General features: G+C 35.5%; 1 long non-coding RNA gene across 1 annotated transcript in view; it reads right to left on the bottom strand.

The window, feature by feature from the left end:
• Positions 1–1,209: 1,209 nt before the first annotated feature.
• The window catches only part of LOC117171328, a 40,145-nt gene continuing 23,202 nt past the window's right edge, over positions 1,210–18,152 (bottom strand). The window contains exons 2-3 of the long non-coding RNA XR_004466863.1: positions 1,463–1,627; positions 1,210–1,399 (exon numbers count right to left, since the gene is read on the bottom strand). This is a non-coding gene — a long non-coding RNA (uncharacterized LOC117171328). The remainder of the gene's footprint in view (positions 1,400–1,462; positions 1,628–18,152) is intronic.

Raw genomic sequence — 18,152 nt, 5'->3', positions numbered from 1 at the left:
CATATGTTTCTGTCACTTTTTTTGGTCGTTTTCTACTTTTTTATTAAGATGACATTATAATATGCGTATATCAATAAAATTCAAATAAAGACTGATCGCATGGTAGATTACCCCCACAGTGCCCCCCACATTGTACGGCACCAAACGCCCAAGCCACCTTAATCTGTTGAAATTCGAATTCTACGTTACATTTTCTATTGGAAACTCACGGAGTAATCGCCATACTTTTTTTTGAAGCGGAAAAAAGTTAAAAATATATATATATATATAAGATCTATAACGCCTGTTGCCTGCTACTTACACATGATTCGTTTGAAGTGTAGCAGTCAACAGGCGCTATACGTCTTACATTTTTTTTAACTTTTTACCGTTGCAAAAAAACTGTTGCGATTATTCCGTGACCTTCCATAGGTTATTTTAACAATGAATCCGAATTTCAAGAATTTAAAAGTTGATTTTGCTGTTTTTTTGAGCTTTTAAAAAGGAACCGAATGAGGACCCAAGGGGGTCTTTACGGGTTCTTTGTAGAGGCTCCATTCGGTTCCTTCGGTCCGCCAGGGAGAAGAAAATGATTTTTTTGGCATCAAGGTTATTAAAGCATTTTTGCACTTGAAATTTCTTTAGTGTTTGATACTTTTAAAATGTTTATAAATCTTTTAAATATTTAAAGAAAAAAATTATCGAGCCTTTTTTGAAATAATCTAAACTCCATTCTCAAAATCTTTCTAAATAAAAAATGTTCTATTAAAGTCTCTCAAAAATGTTTAATTTTCCTTAGAACTACTCAATTATCATCAGAAAGGTGTTTAAAGAAACATTGAGTTCAACAGCTTTTAGTTTGAAGAAGGTTGGGGATCACCGTACCACTTGGCACGACGCTGCCTTACAATACCAAAGCTAATTTTTTTCACCGACATCCAAGTGCTTCGATAGCGAAGTCGGTAGAGAGCGCGGTTAGTACACACTAGTTCAGGTAGTTTAGTAGGTAGAATTCGAATCCTCGTGGAGTGCGATTTTTCATAACGTTTATGCGTTCGATTATACGCATAAGTATATAAATTAAATGAACTAAATAAACTAAAAAACTTTCATTAACTTTCAGAAATGATTCCTTGGAAGTTATCTATGTTCTGCATTTGAATACATCTCTATATGAAGTAATACAATAAAGTTTCAGAGTATTACACCAATTTCACAAAATAAAATGTATTAAAGTTAGAAAGAATATTTATTCGTACATTATTTTGTATACGTTCCTAGATTCACACTATGCGATGACTAAATGCGCACTAGAGGCTTCCTAGTTGCCCCCTAGATGCTTCCTAAATACCCACTAGACTCTTCCTAGATTTACACTATATGATCCCGAGATGCCCACTTGACGTTCTCTAGACGCGTACTACACACAGATCTAGACGTTAATAAGGGCAGCTTAAGAAGAATTGACTGCTTTACTGCTTACCCCATAAAAAAGGGATGGTGACCCTTCTGAGTCTAGCGGTCGTCTAGTTATAATTTAGCAAAGGTTCAATTCTAGATGAAGTGTTTCTAGACGATATCATCTAGAAACCACCTAAATTTCCGGTAGGGCCGACACACAGGTTCCTTGTGGGCTGTTTTCTTCCTCCTACGCCGAAAAAAAGATTCGTTGAGACAACTAATAAAATTGTTAGAACAAATATTTTAGTTAATAAATAATGGTACTGCTATTTAGTTAGTTGTATGGACTATTTTTGTTAGTTGGGGCACGAGTAGTTGCCGTTACTATCAAATTAGGTAGGCTAACTTCTTTGTTTTGTCACAACGACTGTCTGTAGGTATTTGAATTTACTAATATAGTTAGCCATGTCTTCTATCTGTAGGTGTAACTATTTTTTATTTCTTACAGAGGCTAATTAAAATAGCTAAACTACACTATCGAAATGTTCATTAAAAAGATTCCAGTGGGCAAGCGGGAATATTTTTTAGGAAACCTTATAGGGACGCTGAAATCAGTTCAGTTGAAAAGTTTAACGTTAAAAAAGTTAAACTTTAAAATCGTTTGATTTTACAATTTATTATACATACCTTCAAATGCTTCAAACTAATCCCCGAAGCCTTAATTTTTTACATTTTTCATACTTTCATTATTTATATTAAAAAAAGCTATAATCCAACGAGATATCAAGTGAGCAGCGAGTTATGACGGCCATGTGTAAACCTTCTTCCTCGTTTTACCATAAGTATGATGGTACGTTTGTCGCATTCTCACTCGCACCAACCAAGGTAGGAAATAAACTGAACAGTTATAAGAACCAATGAATGCCAATGTTTTTCTCACTGCAGGGGTGATATTTCGAGAAGCGTGTAGCGATGTATTTTTATGCAGTAATCACGAATATGGCCATTATAATTTGCAAAAAAAATAGCTTGTAAAGTCAAAACTTTTAAAAACTACGATTTTAGAAAGAAATATGTTTACAGAATTTTTTTGATCTCGGATACTGAGGTATTTCAATACGCTGATTACGAACATGGTACCTGTAAAAAACATATTTCAAGCATACAGAACGGATTTTCACGCATTCTAGAGTATGGCCACATGATTTAAGAGTTATTTTCCGACTAAAGAATTATGATTAACAATCCATGGAGGCGGGAAGGCACCTCTGTGACTGCTTACATAAATAAATAATATCGGACAATTTCCCACCCCTTTCAAACGTCTCGCTGGGGTAAGGCACCTCTGTAGCTGGTCACATAAATCATGTTCTTGAAACCACTTACCTTTTGAAACATCTTATTTGGAGGCGGGATTGCACCCCTGTTACTGTTCACAGAAATTATGTTGCTTAAACCCTTACCACTTTGCAGCGCCTCGTGTGGGAGAGGGGGGGGGGGTCTAATGGAAAGGAACATAATTTATTAAATATTTTTGTAAAAAATAATTTCTCAGAAAAATCGTTTCTCAAAATTTTTACTTTTCAAAATGTACTTATTTAAATAATAAAATAGAGAATTTTTTATTCTAATCATGAGCAATTTTCGTGGAGGAAGATGCGCTCGTCGTACTTCGCTGGAGCTCTACTCGCGTTTCTCGCCTCAACTCGCCCTGCTGTCTTGCTTACGTCACAGCTGACGACACTGCTCTCTCTCTCTCTCTCTCTTTCTCTTAGGTCTAATCATTAAGAAATATTAACGAGTGGTATAAACCTACGTGTTTGGTATGGAAAGGTCGAACCACGAACGTAGAAGAATTCGTGAATGTTTGCTACAAATGGATACCCAGAGCCAGTTGCGTGCACATGCGCAGTGCTATTTGTGCTGTCACGTGTTCTACCCACTCCCCTATGTTATATTTTGACATCTCGATGAATATGTAGGTTATGTTCATGTTTGTTTTTTATTTTGTATGTGTATATCACGTTAATAAATTCAAAGCGAGAAGAAAAATTGCATCAAAAATACTAAAAGTGTGTTAAAAGTGTGAGTACTGCAATAAAATTATTATAATCATTTGTGGCCAGCATTAATCAAAAAGACTCAAGAAATTCAAAATTTAAGAAAGTCATTCAAATTCGGAGGAGAGAAATCGGCCAAATAGAAATCAACCATGATTTTCGAGAACAGAAAAAAGTTTTATTGCCTGGTATAAAAAACCTCCACTCAGTGAATGGAGGAAGAAGCCCTATACAATTCTAATAAATATTACGGGAACTCACCAGCAGATTCTCACACAATCCACCCAATAAATCGCACGACAAAGCGAAAATAAAGTTAATCCGGCCAGAAAGACATGGATGAAGAGATCAGTTCTCACAATGAACACTTGATCAGGAATGGAACAGCTACATCACAATAATCCACTAGGAATAAAACAGCCACCCGCACAATCGTGAGTAACAGTAACGCAGTTAACTTAAAACTGAACACACATAACACGACCGCTCACGCCGATTGCTCAAGCACGTCTGATCAGCGTCTTAATTAATATCAAAATTCTGACCCTGCCGTAATTGCTCTAGTCGACCGCGTATGTCTACAACCCCATTTTTTACAACCATACGTGCTCAAACAATGGGTCTGACGCTAGTATCATAAATTCCATACCGCTCGAACGGAAGGAGAAACAGTCTTTGTTAAATTATTCCAAGCACGAACAATAGGAACACATCGCAGGATGAACAAATAGCAACATAACGTAGCACGAACAATAGCAACACATGGTAAGATGAACAAATAGCAACCAGAGATGGGTTATGACATGTCACTCGATGTTTTCTACGTATAGTACATAAACGACGTAATATACGTAGAAAATTGTAGAAAACTGTGTATAATACATATTAAAGCTGGCGAACTTTTTTTACTTGGGCGGGGCTGATTTTACAGGTTTGAATAATTGATATAATTTCCTATAAAGCTTTTCAATCGATTTAATTTCAATTTTAAGAGTAAAGATGTTAAGAAAAAGTGTAAAAAACATTTCAGGAGGGGAAACCGTGGGAAAACATTAATTTCGAGCGCGAACAATTACTTACACTCGTGTTCCGCGTGCTCGAAAATTTTGCAGATTATTAAGGACAATAAACACGTATATTATTATTTTTTAAATAATTTGTTCAGGAATGTGATAAATAATGACAAATACTGAATTAATTGCTCAACATTAGTTATTTCTATAAGGCAATTGGGTATTTTTAGAGTAAATAATGCAAAAATCCCGCCTATATAGTCACGTGATCCAATATAAAATACATTGGTAGAAAACTAAGGACGTAATATACGTAGGAAGATACATGTTGAGAACTATGTAATATGCGTGATATATCATACGTATCCATCCCTGATAGCAACATAACATAGCAGGAACAATAGCAACACATCGTAGTATGAAAAAATAACAATACACAAACGGAACTAGCGTTTTAATCCATCCAGCGAAACCGCAACAGTTCATGATGGTGACAGCGCTAGAGGGCAGAGACACACTATGTGACGACGTAAGGTGGCAGTTGCCGCTTAAATTGTTACGACTCGTATTAATACATCGGGAACGGGGTGCACCTGGTTTATTCGTCCCAATGGTCATTTAGAAGGTGGGTATCGGTCTTCTTTTACTAAGACAAGATGGCTCACTGCGAAGTTCTCAGATCAATTACGCCATTTGCTTCGCTCTTGTAGATGGTGAAGATATTCCGATGACCAACGTTTCCAGAAGTCGTCTCGAATGCGCTGTAGAAATTGAAATCGTGATCGACGATTTTCGGGCACCTCAGTGACCCCTGCATCAGGAAGCAGGCCCAGCGAGCCTCCAACAAGGAAGTGAGCTGGTTTCAGCGCAGAGCAGTCGTCTAGTTCGTTGGTGAGGGGCTACAAAGGGCGAGAGTTTAGACAGGCCTCAATTTCCACTAGTACTGTGGAAAGTTCCTCAAATGTGAGGTTATGTTCTCCCATCATCCGTTTCAAGTGATGCTTTGCTGATTTCACTCCAACCTCCTACAATCCACCACAGTGAGGCTAGTTTGGTGGAATAAAGGTCCAATCGGTCCCTTAATTAGCAAACACCGTTGCAACATCACCTTAAATTTAGAGGCGGTATGAAACATTTCTCGAAGCTTTCATGCAGCTCCATGGAAGGTGGTACCGTTGTTATTGCAGAGACGCTGAAAAATACCTCTACGTCCGACAAATCTTCAATAAGCAGCCAGAAATGAAGCCGTGCTTAAATGACTCACGACTTTGAGATGAATAGCCCGAGTCGCACAGGATACAAAAAGGGCTATGAATCCCTTATATGAGCCCTGACCCCGGCCCTTTGTAGTACGTACATAAATCGAACCAACATAGTCTAAACGAGAAATGTTGAAAGGTCCACAAGGTGCGACTCGATCTTTAGGGAGATCACCCATCAATTGTGATGCTAGGCGGGGTTTCACGTGTTGACAAGTTATACAATTTCTAATTTCAGATTTGAATAAGCGTGATATATCTAAAATCCATGCATGTCGAAGTAACAAACTTAGAATTAAAGTAGGTCCACCATGAAGAGACAAAATGTGTGCAAGGTGAACGAAAAGACGACTGAGAGTCGAAGAATGAGGTAGAATTGGAGGGTGCTTGATTTCGCGAGAAAGGTTAGCATGCGACAAGCGATCTCCAACTCGCAACACTTCCTTTTCCCTTCCCACAAAGGGATTGAATTTTTCTTTGTGTTTAACAACGCAATTTCTGAATGGAAATATTGTGCTTGAACCAAACGAATTACAGTGATGTGAGCCTCCGCAAGCTCTGATGTCGTCAGAAAGGAAGCAGTGGTCAACTCTCTGTTTTTTCGTTTGCGTAATTTTACGAGAGGTCGTCGACAATACGTTACAACTCGGATCAGCCCTGTTAGGCTTGAAAATCGCGATAGTATTTCCGGTTCACTTAACTGGTCTCGGGAATGTAGTACTTGATGAATGTCGAGCTGTTTAGGCCACTCTTCTACAGAAAAGTTCAGCCATTTAGGTTTATACCACCATACCTCAGATTGATCAAGATCCGAAGGCTTGACTCCGCGAGTCGCTAGGTCAGCTGGATTCTCTTTAGTCGGTACGTAATTCCATTCAGCCGAGGGCAGCTCGATCTGAATAAAGGATACGCAATTCGCAATGAAAGTTTTCCAGTAGCACGGATGCTTTCGTAGCCATGAAATGACAGTTTGACTATTGGTCCAGGCATAAAAAGGTGCAGCCTTGAAGTAAGATAAGCCTTTTAGGTGATTGATCAACTTCAAAAGAAGAGCAGCAGCATTTAATTCCAGATTCTAGATGCTCATGGTTTTTACAGGGCTGACTTAAGTTTTCGCGATAAGGAGTGAGACTTTAAAAAAACCTTCGTTGCTTATAAGTCTGAAGTATACAGAAGCAGCATATGCCCGAGAAGAGGCGTCGGGGAACCCGTGAATTTGACCTTCAGAATCTAGAGAGCTTCCTAGCCAGCGAGTGATAGAAAGAGTTGAAATAGATGCAATAGAATTGCGATAACTATTCCAACGTTCAATAATTTCTTCGGGTAAAGGTGAATCCCAGTCACATTTTCAGGTCCAGAGATCTTGCATCAAGATTTTCGCAGTGACTGTGATGAGAGCAGGCCACCCGAGAGGATCGGATGTTTAAGAAATACTTGACAGGATACATCGTTTGGTGGGGTTTTCGAGAATAGGTTTCGGGTCAGTAACGTTAACTCCGAATGTGTCTGTCACTGGACTCCAACGCAAGTCAGAGTCTTAACTAATTCGTTCTCAACAATTTGTTTATCAATTTCATTTGACTGATCGCGAAATGGCAAAAGCTAATATTGGTTTACTGCCGATTTATCCAGCTCCATTCCGGCCAAATGAAAAAGTTCGCATAGTTCACTACGCTTTTTTATCGCAAGCTCAATATTATCTGCTCCCGCAAAAATGTCGTCCACATAAGTGTTATGCTGGACGCAACTTGTACCAGGAGGGAATCTGTTAGATTCATCTAATGTTAGTTGAGCAAGGGTACATATGGCTAAGTAAGGGATAACCGTTGTTAGGCGATAGTCACAAGTACGCTCCTCAGACACAGGAGTCCAAAGAATTCTCTGCAGATCCTGATAATCAGGATGTATCCGAATTTAGCGAAACATTTTTACTACATCCGCAGTAAAGGTGTGTCAATAATTTCGCCAGTTTAGCAGTATTTGGGAGATATCTCTCTGGAGAGCAGGACCCGCCATGAGAAATTCATTAAGGTAGTGCTTTTCAGTAGTTTGGCTGGATGCATCGAAAACCATACGAAATTTCTACTGCGTAGGGGTAGATAGAACTGAAGGGTGGTGCGGAATGTACCCAGCTCATGGGTTGTCTATTTCAAATTCTGGAATCTTTTCCATGTGTTCTTAATCCTCATAAGCTTTCATAAAATCTCGATAATCTTCCGCAAGCTTAGGATCCTTAGAAAAGTAACGGTGGGTATTCGAAAGGGAACTTAAGGCCATCCACCGAGTCTCCATGAAAGAATGTAGGGGTTGCGATTTTAAAGGGAGACGAACTGCATACCATCCATCAGAGGTTCGAGAATGCTTTTCGGAAAAAAGCTGCTTGACTGTACGTGGTATTCAAGAAGAGAGTTCCGCCCGCTGTAGCACATCCGAATATAAAGATCCTGAAACGACCCAACTTAACGCTGTATCTTGAGCGAATAATTCAGATGGTGGGAATCGACGTAACCCTCAACTCAAAACCTGACCATAGATATCGGCCCCTAAAATAGTATCAATCGAGTCGGGTTCCATCTAATGAGGGTCTGCTAAATTAATATCTTTTAACAGGCAAGGAATAAAATTCATTGGCTTACATGAAGGAAGCTGTGATGTAAGACAGGAAAAAATTTAAGCTTGAGTCTTTAGATGGAATGAAGTGTCATAAAGTGACTATAATGACACTTGAGTGATGGCACGTACAGTAGCAGCATTTGATGCACCACTGCTAGTGAGGGCAACTTTTACGCGACGTTTAGGAAGTCCGAGTAATTGCACTATAGACTGTGTAACGAAAGAAAACTTAGAACAATGATCGAGCATAGCGCAAGCACGCACTTGATTTCCTCTAGAACCGAGAAGCATAACCTGAACAGTAGCGAGAAGTACGGAGTGTCTTGGGGTCGAAAAACTTGCCGTGTTACATGATGCACTAGTTGAAGGTAGAGAATCCTTATTATTTTGAGATATTTCAGAGTTCTTCTTGTGATTCTTGATAGAAGTAAGGCTTCGAATGAGCGTGGTGAATGAACGAATGATGCTTATCTCTGCACATTGCGCACCTTCGGTTGGATTGACAATTTTTAAATTTATGAGCACCTAAACAATTAAAGCACAAACGTAAACGTCGCACTTCGTTATGACGTTCGTACGTAGACTTTGCAAGATAATTCGGACAGGTACCGATATAATGTCCTCCATTATAGAGTGGGCATTTACGAAAGGCTGATTTAGCACGCGTATTAGGGTCGGCACTCGCATATAAACCTCGTTTGGAATTTGTTCCAGATTTTAATTGAGTAGGGATAGACCTTTTAATGGTTTTAGTGTCTGCAGCAATCATGCTAAGTGCATGAGAACGCTGTTCACGAAATTCTACGAAGTCGTGACAACTAGGAAAACGTTCCAATTCATTAATCTTGTTGAGGCTGCTGCAGCTTTGGAGACAGTCTGACGATTTTTGTCACTAAGGTCAGCCTCCCACAGCTTACATGATTCAGGATCTAGGTGGTTGGCTAACACATACACCAACCATACGCCACAATGGTTGACAGGCATTCCAAGATTTGTCAGCGCGCGCTCAATATGCTGAGCTTCATCGCTGAACGCGCGCAAATCTTCAGCAGATTCTTTTTTTAAATCTGGCAAATCGATCAAGACACTTAAAAGATTTTTTACAGTAAGGCGAGGGTTGGAAAATCCCACTTTTAACGCCTGCCAGGTTGATAAATATTTGGCGTTGGTCGTAGTAACGTCTTTAACTAAATCAGCTGCGGAATCCGTGAGACATGATTTTAAATATTGCAACTTCGTCACGTTGCTTAATTGTGAATTATCATGAACAAGAGAGGAGAAAAGGTCACAAAAATCTTCCCAATCTTCATAACGACCTGAAAATGTCGGAAGATCTAACTTGGGTAGTTTCGCGCTTCGAGAATTAAAGTACGAAACGTTTTTGTCTACCGTTCCATGCGTAGGAGTAGAATCATTTATCAATAACATATCAAATAGATTTATTGCTCGCAATATTTCGTTTTAGAGGGATTCGTAAGCATTTTCGATTTAAATGAACACGTTACCAACTGTGTAAGGATCAGTAGCGGCATTTTCCTTTACAATTATTTCAGCATGAGTCGCACGAACCTCCTCCTAAATTTTTTCAATTGATGAAAGTCGCTTTTCGACGATATTGCGCGTGAGGCTTACCGAAACGCCTTCCGCAAATCGCGCGTGTACCCGACTTATTTCTGCCGCCCAGGAATTTTGAAGAGCCGTTAACCCTTTGAAGGATATCGGCGCCATGTTACTTCACCGTGTATCGCGACTTAATTAAAACGGAATAGGAAATTGTCAAAATAGAACGTCATGCCCACAAATTTTTAAGAATTGAAAGAAAAATAACACATAAATTCCCTTTAGAGTCCAAATAAAGGCAACACTCTATCTAAGAACGAAATTCAAACGATGAGTAATCACAAGAATGTTAAGGCTATATTTTTCCAAGACTCCACACTCTCTCTCTCTCTCTCTCTAATCTGGCTTGAAGGATAAAAAATGAACGTAAGTTTAGCAAACAAAGTAAATTTATAAATTAAATAAATTCAAAGAAAACATATCAGAGGAGAGGGGTGGGCCAAATAGAAATCAACTATGATTTTCGAGAACACAAACCAGTTCAATTTCCTGGCATAAAAAACATTCACTTATTGAGTGGAGGAAAAAGCCCTATACAATTCTAATTAAAATTACGAGAACTCACCAGCAGATGCTCACACAATCCACCCAATAAATTGCACGACGAAGCGAAAATAAATTTAATCCGGCCAGTAAGACATGGATGAAGAGATGAGCTCTCACCATAGTCACATGCAGATTGTGGTCTCGCAATAATCACTTGCTCAGGAATGGAACAGCCACATCACAATAATCCACTAGGAATGGAACAGCAATCCGCACAATCGTGAATAACAGTAACGCAGTTAACTTAAAACTGAACACACAAAACACGACCGCTCACGCCGATCGCTCAAGTACGTCTGATCAGAGTCTTAATTAATATCAAAATACTGACCCTGCCGTAATTGCTCTAGTCGACCGCGTATATATACAAACCCATTTTTTACAACCATACGTGCTCGAACAATGGGTCTGACGCTCGTACCATAAATTCCATACCACTCGACAGAAGGAAAAATAGTCTTTGTAAAATTATTCCAGGAAATAAATCAAACGTATATTAAATTCAGATGACCTACATTAATCTGATCGAACAAATGTATTCATCAAAAACCTACAGAACTCAACCCTTTCTCATCTAACACTCACCAAATATTGCCATATATTCTTACAATATTACCAGATATTCTTTATAATCTTACATTGTACTTAATTCAAATCTATGTTCTTGATTCGGTGTTGATGTTAATGTTCTTTGTCTGAGATCATGATAAATTGTAATAGTGTCGATGAAAGCAATTGGCATACTTCAGACAATTAAGATCTTATGATGTTATAGATCCTTTATTAAAAATTCTACGTGTTGAGAGTCAAAACACTCTCCTCATCAAGAAAGAATAGATCTATATTGGTCGATTTATTATAGTTAAACAATCCTCTCAAATAAAACCTTCTTAATTATATATCTGTAAACAAATATATTTTTATTTTTTATATATTATTATTATATTATAGTTACAAATAGTATGGGGAAAAAAGAAAAATATATAATAAATTCATTTGAATTGTAAAAAAGTTTAATATTGTAAAAAGTGAGGTTATAAAAGTAAAAAATCAATTGTAGTTACCTTTGTGAAACTTAATATGTCATTAAAAAGATTTTTGTATAATAGAAGACTTAATGCTAAAAATAATGTTGAAGAATTATAATCAATTATAGTATAAAAGTTGAAAACTAAAATAAGAGATAGAACTTGTGTTCTGCTCCTTTTTTGTGTCTAAAATCGAGAAAGTGAAATAGAAAGAGATTGAGTGGAAGAATAAAAAACCAGTCAGGTACCATTGAATTCGTCGTAAGGTTCCATGATACCTGATGAAGCTAAACTATAATTGATAATTTTACCATTTTTCATTAAATTAACTAACAAAAAAGAGAGTCAAAATATTATGAATCAAATTAAACAATCTAAAATAATGTTATAAAAAGGACTATAATGTACAAGGTCAGTGACTGCATTAAGACATCTATCTTTACCTAATTTTATCGATTTTTTAAATTTGGAATCAACACTAAAAATTGTTTTAATATTAAAATCTTTTAAGATTCTTTTAACTTCAAACGATAACCCAAGTGCAAATTGCCGGAGCTGAATACATGGCCCAGTGTTGGTCCAATTTTGGCAGCCAAAGGTCGGCTCAAGATATTGGGCCAATATCGGCATTTTAATCGGCCCAGTGTTGAGCCAGTTCTGGCAGCCTATATTGGCTACTTATATTTGCCGATCCTCCACCGATGCTTGGCCCAGTACCGGTATTTTGCTGCGTCAAGTCTCACTTTTAGTACGGGGTACCATGTTTCACAGGGATCAGCCAAAGTCTGGCCCAGTGACCGCACATTATTGGGCCAAGTGTCACTTTTACCACGGCGAACCATGTTTTATTTAAATCAGCTCAACGTTGAGCCAGTTCTAGCCGTCTATATTGGCTATTTATTTATTTATACAAAAATCTTTTTAATAACATATTAAATTTCACACAGATAACTATAATTGATTTTTGACTTTTATAACCTCACTTTTTACAATGGTAAACTTTTTTAGAATTTGAATCAATTTATTATATATTTTCCTTTTTTCCCTACTATTTGTAACTATAATTTAATTTTAATTTATAAAAAATCAAAATATATTTGTTTACAGATATATAATCGAGAAGGTTTTATTTGAGAATATGGGTTTATTACTAATATTGTATAACTATAATAAGTTGACCAATACAGAACTACTGTTTCTTGACGAGTTGAGCGTTTTGACTTTCGTAACATAGAATTTTTAATAAAGAATCGATAAAATAATGAGCAGTGGCATACTGGGTACTTAGGGGCGCGGCCGAGGATCCAATACTGGGGGCGGCTCTTAAAAAAAAGGTCATCGGAAACAACGAAATACTGTTTCTAAGGAGTAAAACGTGAACGCATTAGATATACTATATGTAATACTTGACCCCCCCCCCCCCCCCAAGACTGTCATAACAACTTTTAATTTAAAAAAATCTAAAATTCGAATTTTGGTCAAAAAAAAAAATAATGAAAAATAAATGATTCTGTTTTGTGATCTAACTATGTAAGTTACAAAAAAAGATTGATTAAAAAAATGGTGCAAGAAAAAGTACAAATTGGTTAATCACGTTTTAATAGGATGCGCAGTTTAGGGTTTATTCATAAAAAAACAACATAGAAAGTAGAAAAAAATCGAATACTTGGGAAAAAAGACACAAACTACGAAAATAATAATTGGACGAAATTTATTCACCCACAAAAGAGCTTCAAATTTGTTATTAATTATTTTTTATGGAACGCGATGTTTTTATTTTAAACTTCGTTTCAATCTTAAAAAAACATTGAAAATAAAAAATTTAATTTTCTTAATAACAAAATAGTTTATTTATAGAAGGCGAACTCTTTAATTTATAAAAAAGGCAATGAAATATATCCGTTTCAATACACATACAGATAATGAATTGTAATAATATAAATTGATTGAAACGCTACATTTTTCAGTGTTGCTCAGAATAAAATTTAGAGCAAAATAAGGAACAAAATATTAAATTATTCATTATAAATAAAATTTGTACTTTATTTTGCAATAACTGAATAAACAATCCTGGGCCGAGATACAAAAACAAATTTAATATGAATTTGATATTATAGTGTTGAACGTAATGTAGAAGAGTTCGCATTTTGGAAAAAATCGAGAGTGAAGCACAAGATACGTGATGAGAATGTGTTCGTTAAAGCCGAAGAAGCTTCAACAAAAGTTAATTCGCAATCACCAAACTACAGTTTTTTCGATGCATTGGCCTTTAGTTTAAAAAAGTTTGTGCACAAATGTTGGTTAGTACTAAGACCGAGCATGCACCGTGAAGTAAATACATTATGGGGCGCAAAGCGCAAGAACCAAAAGTCGGGCACTCATATAGACTGCAACTTTTCAAGTATTTTTGCCTTGATTTAAATAAGTAATTCCTAATTACAACATCAAAAATTACAAAAAATGTGAAAATTATAAAAAAATAACAATTATTGTAGGAAATGATAGCAAAATATTGTAATATTTTACAATTTCCAAAATAATGAAATATATCCTTTGATCCGAACTCTTGAAATGTAAGCTAATAACTTCTTTTAGAAAAAATTTCGACTAATAAGTAGTCATTTTAAAATAAAAATTGAATTTAAACTTAACAATGACTGAAAGAATGAAATACAGCCGATAATTAGTCGACATTTTAAAAAAAAATTAAATGAGTTGCCCCCTTTCATGTTTGTAAACGAAAATGAAGTCATACTTTTTACACAAATAAGTTGATCTGAAAACTCTCTCAAGGTACGTATAGGCGTCATCGGAAGTTAACATATGAAAAAAATCAATATATTAGTGGGCGGGCATAAAAATGCATTTAGGTGTCCCATACATTTTTAATAAATAAATATATTGTGGATTCCATCGGAAACAAATGAATTTAAAATTCCGTAATGAAGTTGATGACAAGAATATTCCTTTCCCTTTTACTGTTTCAATATGAATAATTTATTACTCATTTTGAAAATATTTTCTTCAATAGCATCCAAAACATGCATTATAGAATTTCAAAAGAATAATATGGGTGAAAAGAACTTAGAGGACAGTGTTTACTTTACTGGTAGTAATTATAGGAGTACAAGTGTAAATCGTGGATATTATTGGATATTATTTGCACTCTTTCTATCGCAATCTACCATATATGTACTTGTTCAAACAATATAACCTTTTCGGGGCGCCTTGGCATGGCTTAGGGGGTGCCAACCACTGATCATGAGATCTTAATTTTCTGAACTATGTCAATTTCTTTCAACGACACTACTACAACCTTATATTCTTTATATTCTTCATATTCCAAATATTCTTTATATGATTTATATTCCCACATATTCCAAAATATTCACAAATATTCTGATATATTATATTCTCAAATTTCCGGATTTCTTTCCAGGCATTTACCGATTATATGCATTTAGCTTTTTATCTGGTGCCTTTGCACTTTTTTCACGACTTTTCGCTAATGCCACTATTTCTAAACTTTACCCTGACAAATATGTTTCAACTTCTTCGCTCATTGGCTGAAATAATATGTGCGCCAATTCAACAAATAATAACATACCGGAAAATGGTCTCAATGGCTTATATGGGCTGTATGTATTATTTAATATTGTTATTATTTTATGAGTTAATAATGAGGGCTGTATCTATATTATTTTCTACAAAAAAGACGAATTGAAAAAAATCCATACATTCTCAAATACATGGTTTGCAAAATGAATGCGATTTTAGTCCAAATTTTATTTAAATAATTTCTAGTTTATATTTATTTCGTTTTTAAAATCATTTAATTAAATAACTGAAAATTTCTACTAAAAATATCCGTTTTAACCCAAAATATAATAGTTAAGTTTTTAATTAACAAAATTATTTTTTTTTAAAATGAATTCTCTACAAAAAAGTTGAATTTTAAGTCGCTTCGATCGCAAGTTTGAGCGCGCTGAGGGCAAGCTTCTGTTTGGTCTCGATCTTCGTGCTCGATAATATATTTATCTCACGTTTCGTGCTCGGTCTTTGTACTTCCTCCACAGTTGTGCACACGCCTTTTAAAGTAAAAGGTCAAAGCATCGACAACTGTAACTTGGTGATTGGGAATTCTCTTTCGATAAAGCTTCTTCAGCTTTAACGAAGACATTCTCATAACGTATCTCGTGCTTCGCACTCGATTTTGTCTGCCATGCGAACTTTTCTACATTTTGTTCAGCACTATTATAACAAATGTATATCATATAGCGAATTCGCTGGGAGCGGGTGCAATTTTCCAGATTTTTCATTGTCGTTTTTTTCCTATAAAAAAGAGCGCATTCTATAAAACAAATGTTATTGAACACTTTATTGCAACTTGTGTCGTTTTTCCAGAAACTTAATTTGTTTATTTGTAATGTTATTTTATGATTTAAGCCAAAAATACGCATCTTAGTGTGAAGTGCTTCTAAGAAAATTGGTAGAGATAATTTCGGGGAACATTTTTGTTAAATATAATGTTATTCTAACGTGTGCCGTTTTTCAAAAAATTTCATTTTTTTATTTATAATGTAAGGTAAATGTCACAATTTGGGCGAATGTAAGAATTTGCTTAACGTATTTTGTTTGTAAAAGTATTTTAAATACTATGAATCGATCAAAGTTCCCAATACCGCATAGTTTGAACATTTTTAGTCAATATTTTGTCTGTTTATCGATATAAACAAACCATTTATACTAAATAATAAAGAATCTTTTATGCTGTACCGATAAACCTATTTGGGCGAATGAATTTTTCCTCTGACTCAGTTTGGGCGAATCAAATGTCCCGATTTGGGCGAGTGACGTGGAATATCGTCATTGTGACGGCGGAATATCGTCATTGATAAGAACGAACTCCTAATTTAATTTGTCATTAGAAATCTGAAAAATTTAACGTACAAATTTCTCAGCTTAATAAATCACGTGGTTAAACAAAAAATAATATTTTTCTGGTTTGCATTTTTAAATTGGCTATCTCATTGTTGTTTTAATCATTTCCCGCACATTTTAATCAATTATTCAATACAAATTCATAAAAAGACATGCGTCATAATAGGACAAAGCATTCAGAATTGAAATAGTGTGCTTGTTAAAAAAAAAACGCCTAATTTTTATGTAACCGTGTTCTTTGTAAACAAACGCACAAATTCCTACAACCCTTTTTTTCCGTGCGTATTAAGGCGGAAGGAAATATCCGATTTATCCATTAGCTTTCAGTTATATTGAATAACACATTCGAAAACCTCATAACTAACACTTACTTATCAATCAAATATTCGCGCCACAAAAATTTTGGAGCACTGTTGACACGAAAAACTATGCAGCCTGTCAACTCCCGAACTAACAAGCTCGATTGGCCACAGAGAGCGACACGCGTGAGTAGATAACCTTTAGGGAGCATTTATACCTCTGCCTGTCTGCCCGGTGCAGACAGGCAATGTCCAAGGCTATTCACACGACTAGTTTTCCGAGGAATTTTGACCGCGGAAAGTGTAAAAATGGCGCGGGCATTGTAAATATTGTTAAATTTTAAATTAAATAAACCAAGTTTTTATATTTTAAATTGAAAATTATGATAATTAATTTAATTTTTATAATATTATGTAAAAATATATTAAATTCCCAACCTTGAAATGAGTATTTCAAAATGAATAGACTAACAATTGTTTACTGATGAGTTGATGTTGTCAGTCGCTGTGTGCGCCAATTCATATTTTATACCTAACAAATAATTAATTTGTGTATAGTAAATTTTGAATTGTAGGATTTTAGAGTGTATGTCATTTCCACTTGTACAACATCTTTAAAACTGCTGACAAAACTATAAATTTATAAATACTTGGTTTATCTTATTTAAAATTTCACAATATTTCCGATTCCCGCGCCATTTTCACATTTTCCACGGTCAAAACTCCTCGGAAAACTGGTCGTGTGAATAGCCTTGGACGATTACCTGCCTGCACCGTGCAGGCAGACAGGTATAAATGCACCCTTCAAGAACACGAATACGTAATAAAATGACTATCAAACCTATATCAAAAATAACTTTAATCCACTCTAGAATGTGAATAAATTATTACTAGTGTCATAAACTTTAAAATTACCACGGATTTACCTACAGTATGTGAGCATTCGCATGAAATGGGTCACTCGCTCAAAATGGGACATTTACCTCATTCTCGTAACATAAGTTTATAACATATTTATCAAATTTAACATTTTTTAAAAAATAAACATTTGCCTAATCCAAAAATGAATAATAAAAAATTTCTAGATCCATTTAGAGTAAACAAGTTTCTTCTATTAATTTTTTCATTTTCTTGTGTCATTTAAAAAAAAGTTGTTTTTATTCTGTTTTTGACGATCAAAACAAAAACTGCGGGTTCTACGAAAAAAGGATTATTTTGAAATTTATAGATCTTTTTTAAGTGTACATTTTTTTAATTATTTTTTTTCGTACGTTACGTCGTTGTTACACAAATTTAATTTCTTTTATTTTTAATGTTATTTTTCACGATTAAAACAAATGCCACGCGTTCTATAAATATAAGGAAAAACATAGTTGCAGCTTGTTGGAGGGGG

This window comes from Belonocnema kinseyi, chromosome 4 (genome assembly GCF_010883055.1).
Source record: "Belonocnema kinseyi isolate 2016_QV_RU_SX_M_011 chromosome 4, B_treatae_v1, whole genome shotgun sequence".
NCBI lineage: Eukaryota > Metazoa > Arthropoda > Insecta > Hymenoptera > Cynipidae > Belonocnema > Belonocnema kinseyi.
This window is presented reverse-complemented; position numbering and strand designations above follow the sequence as displayed.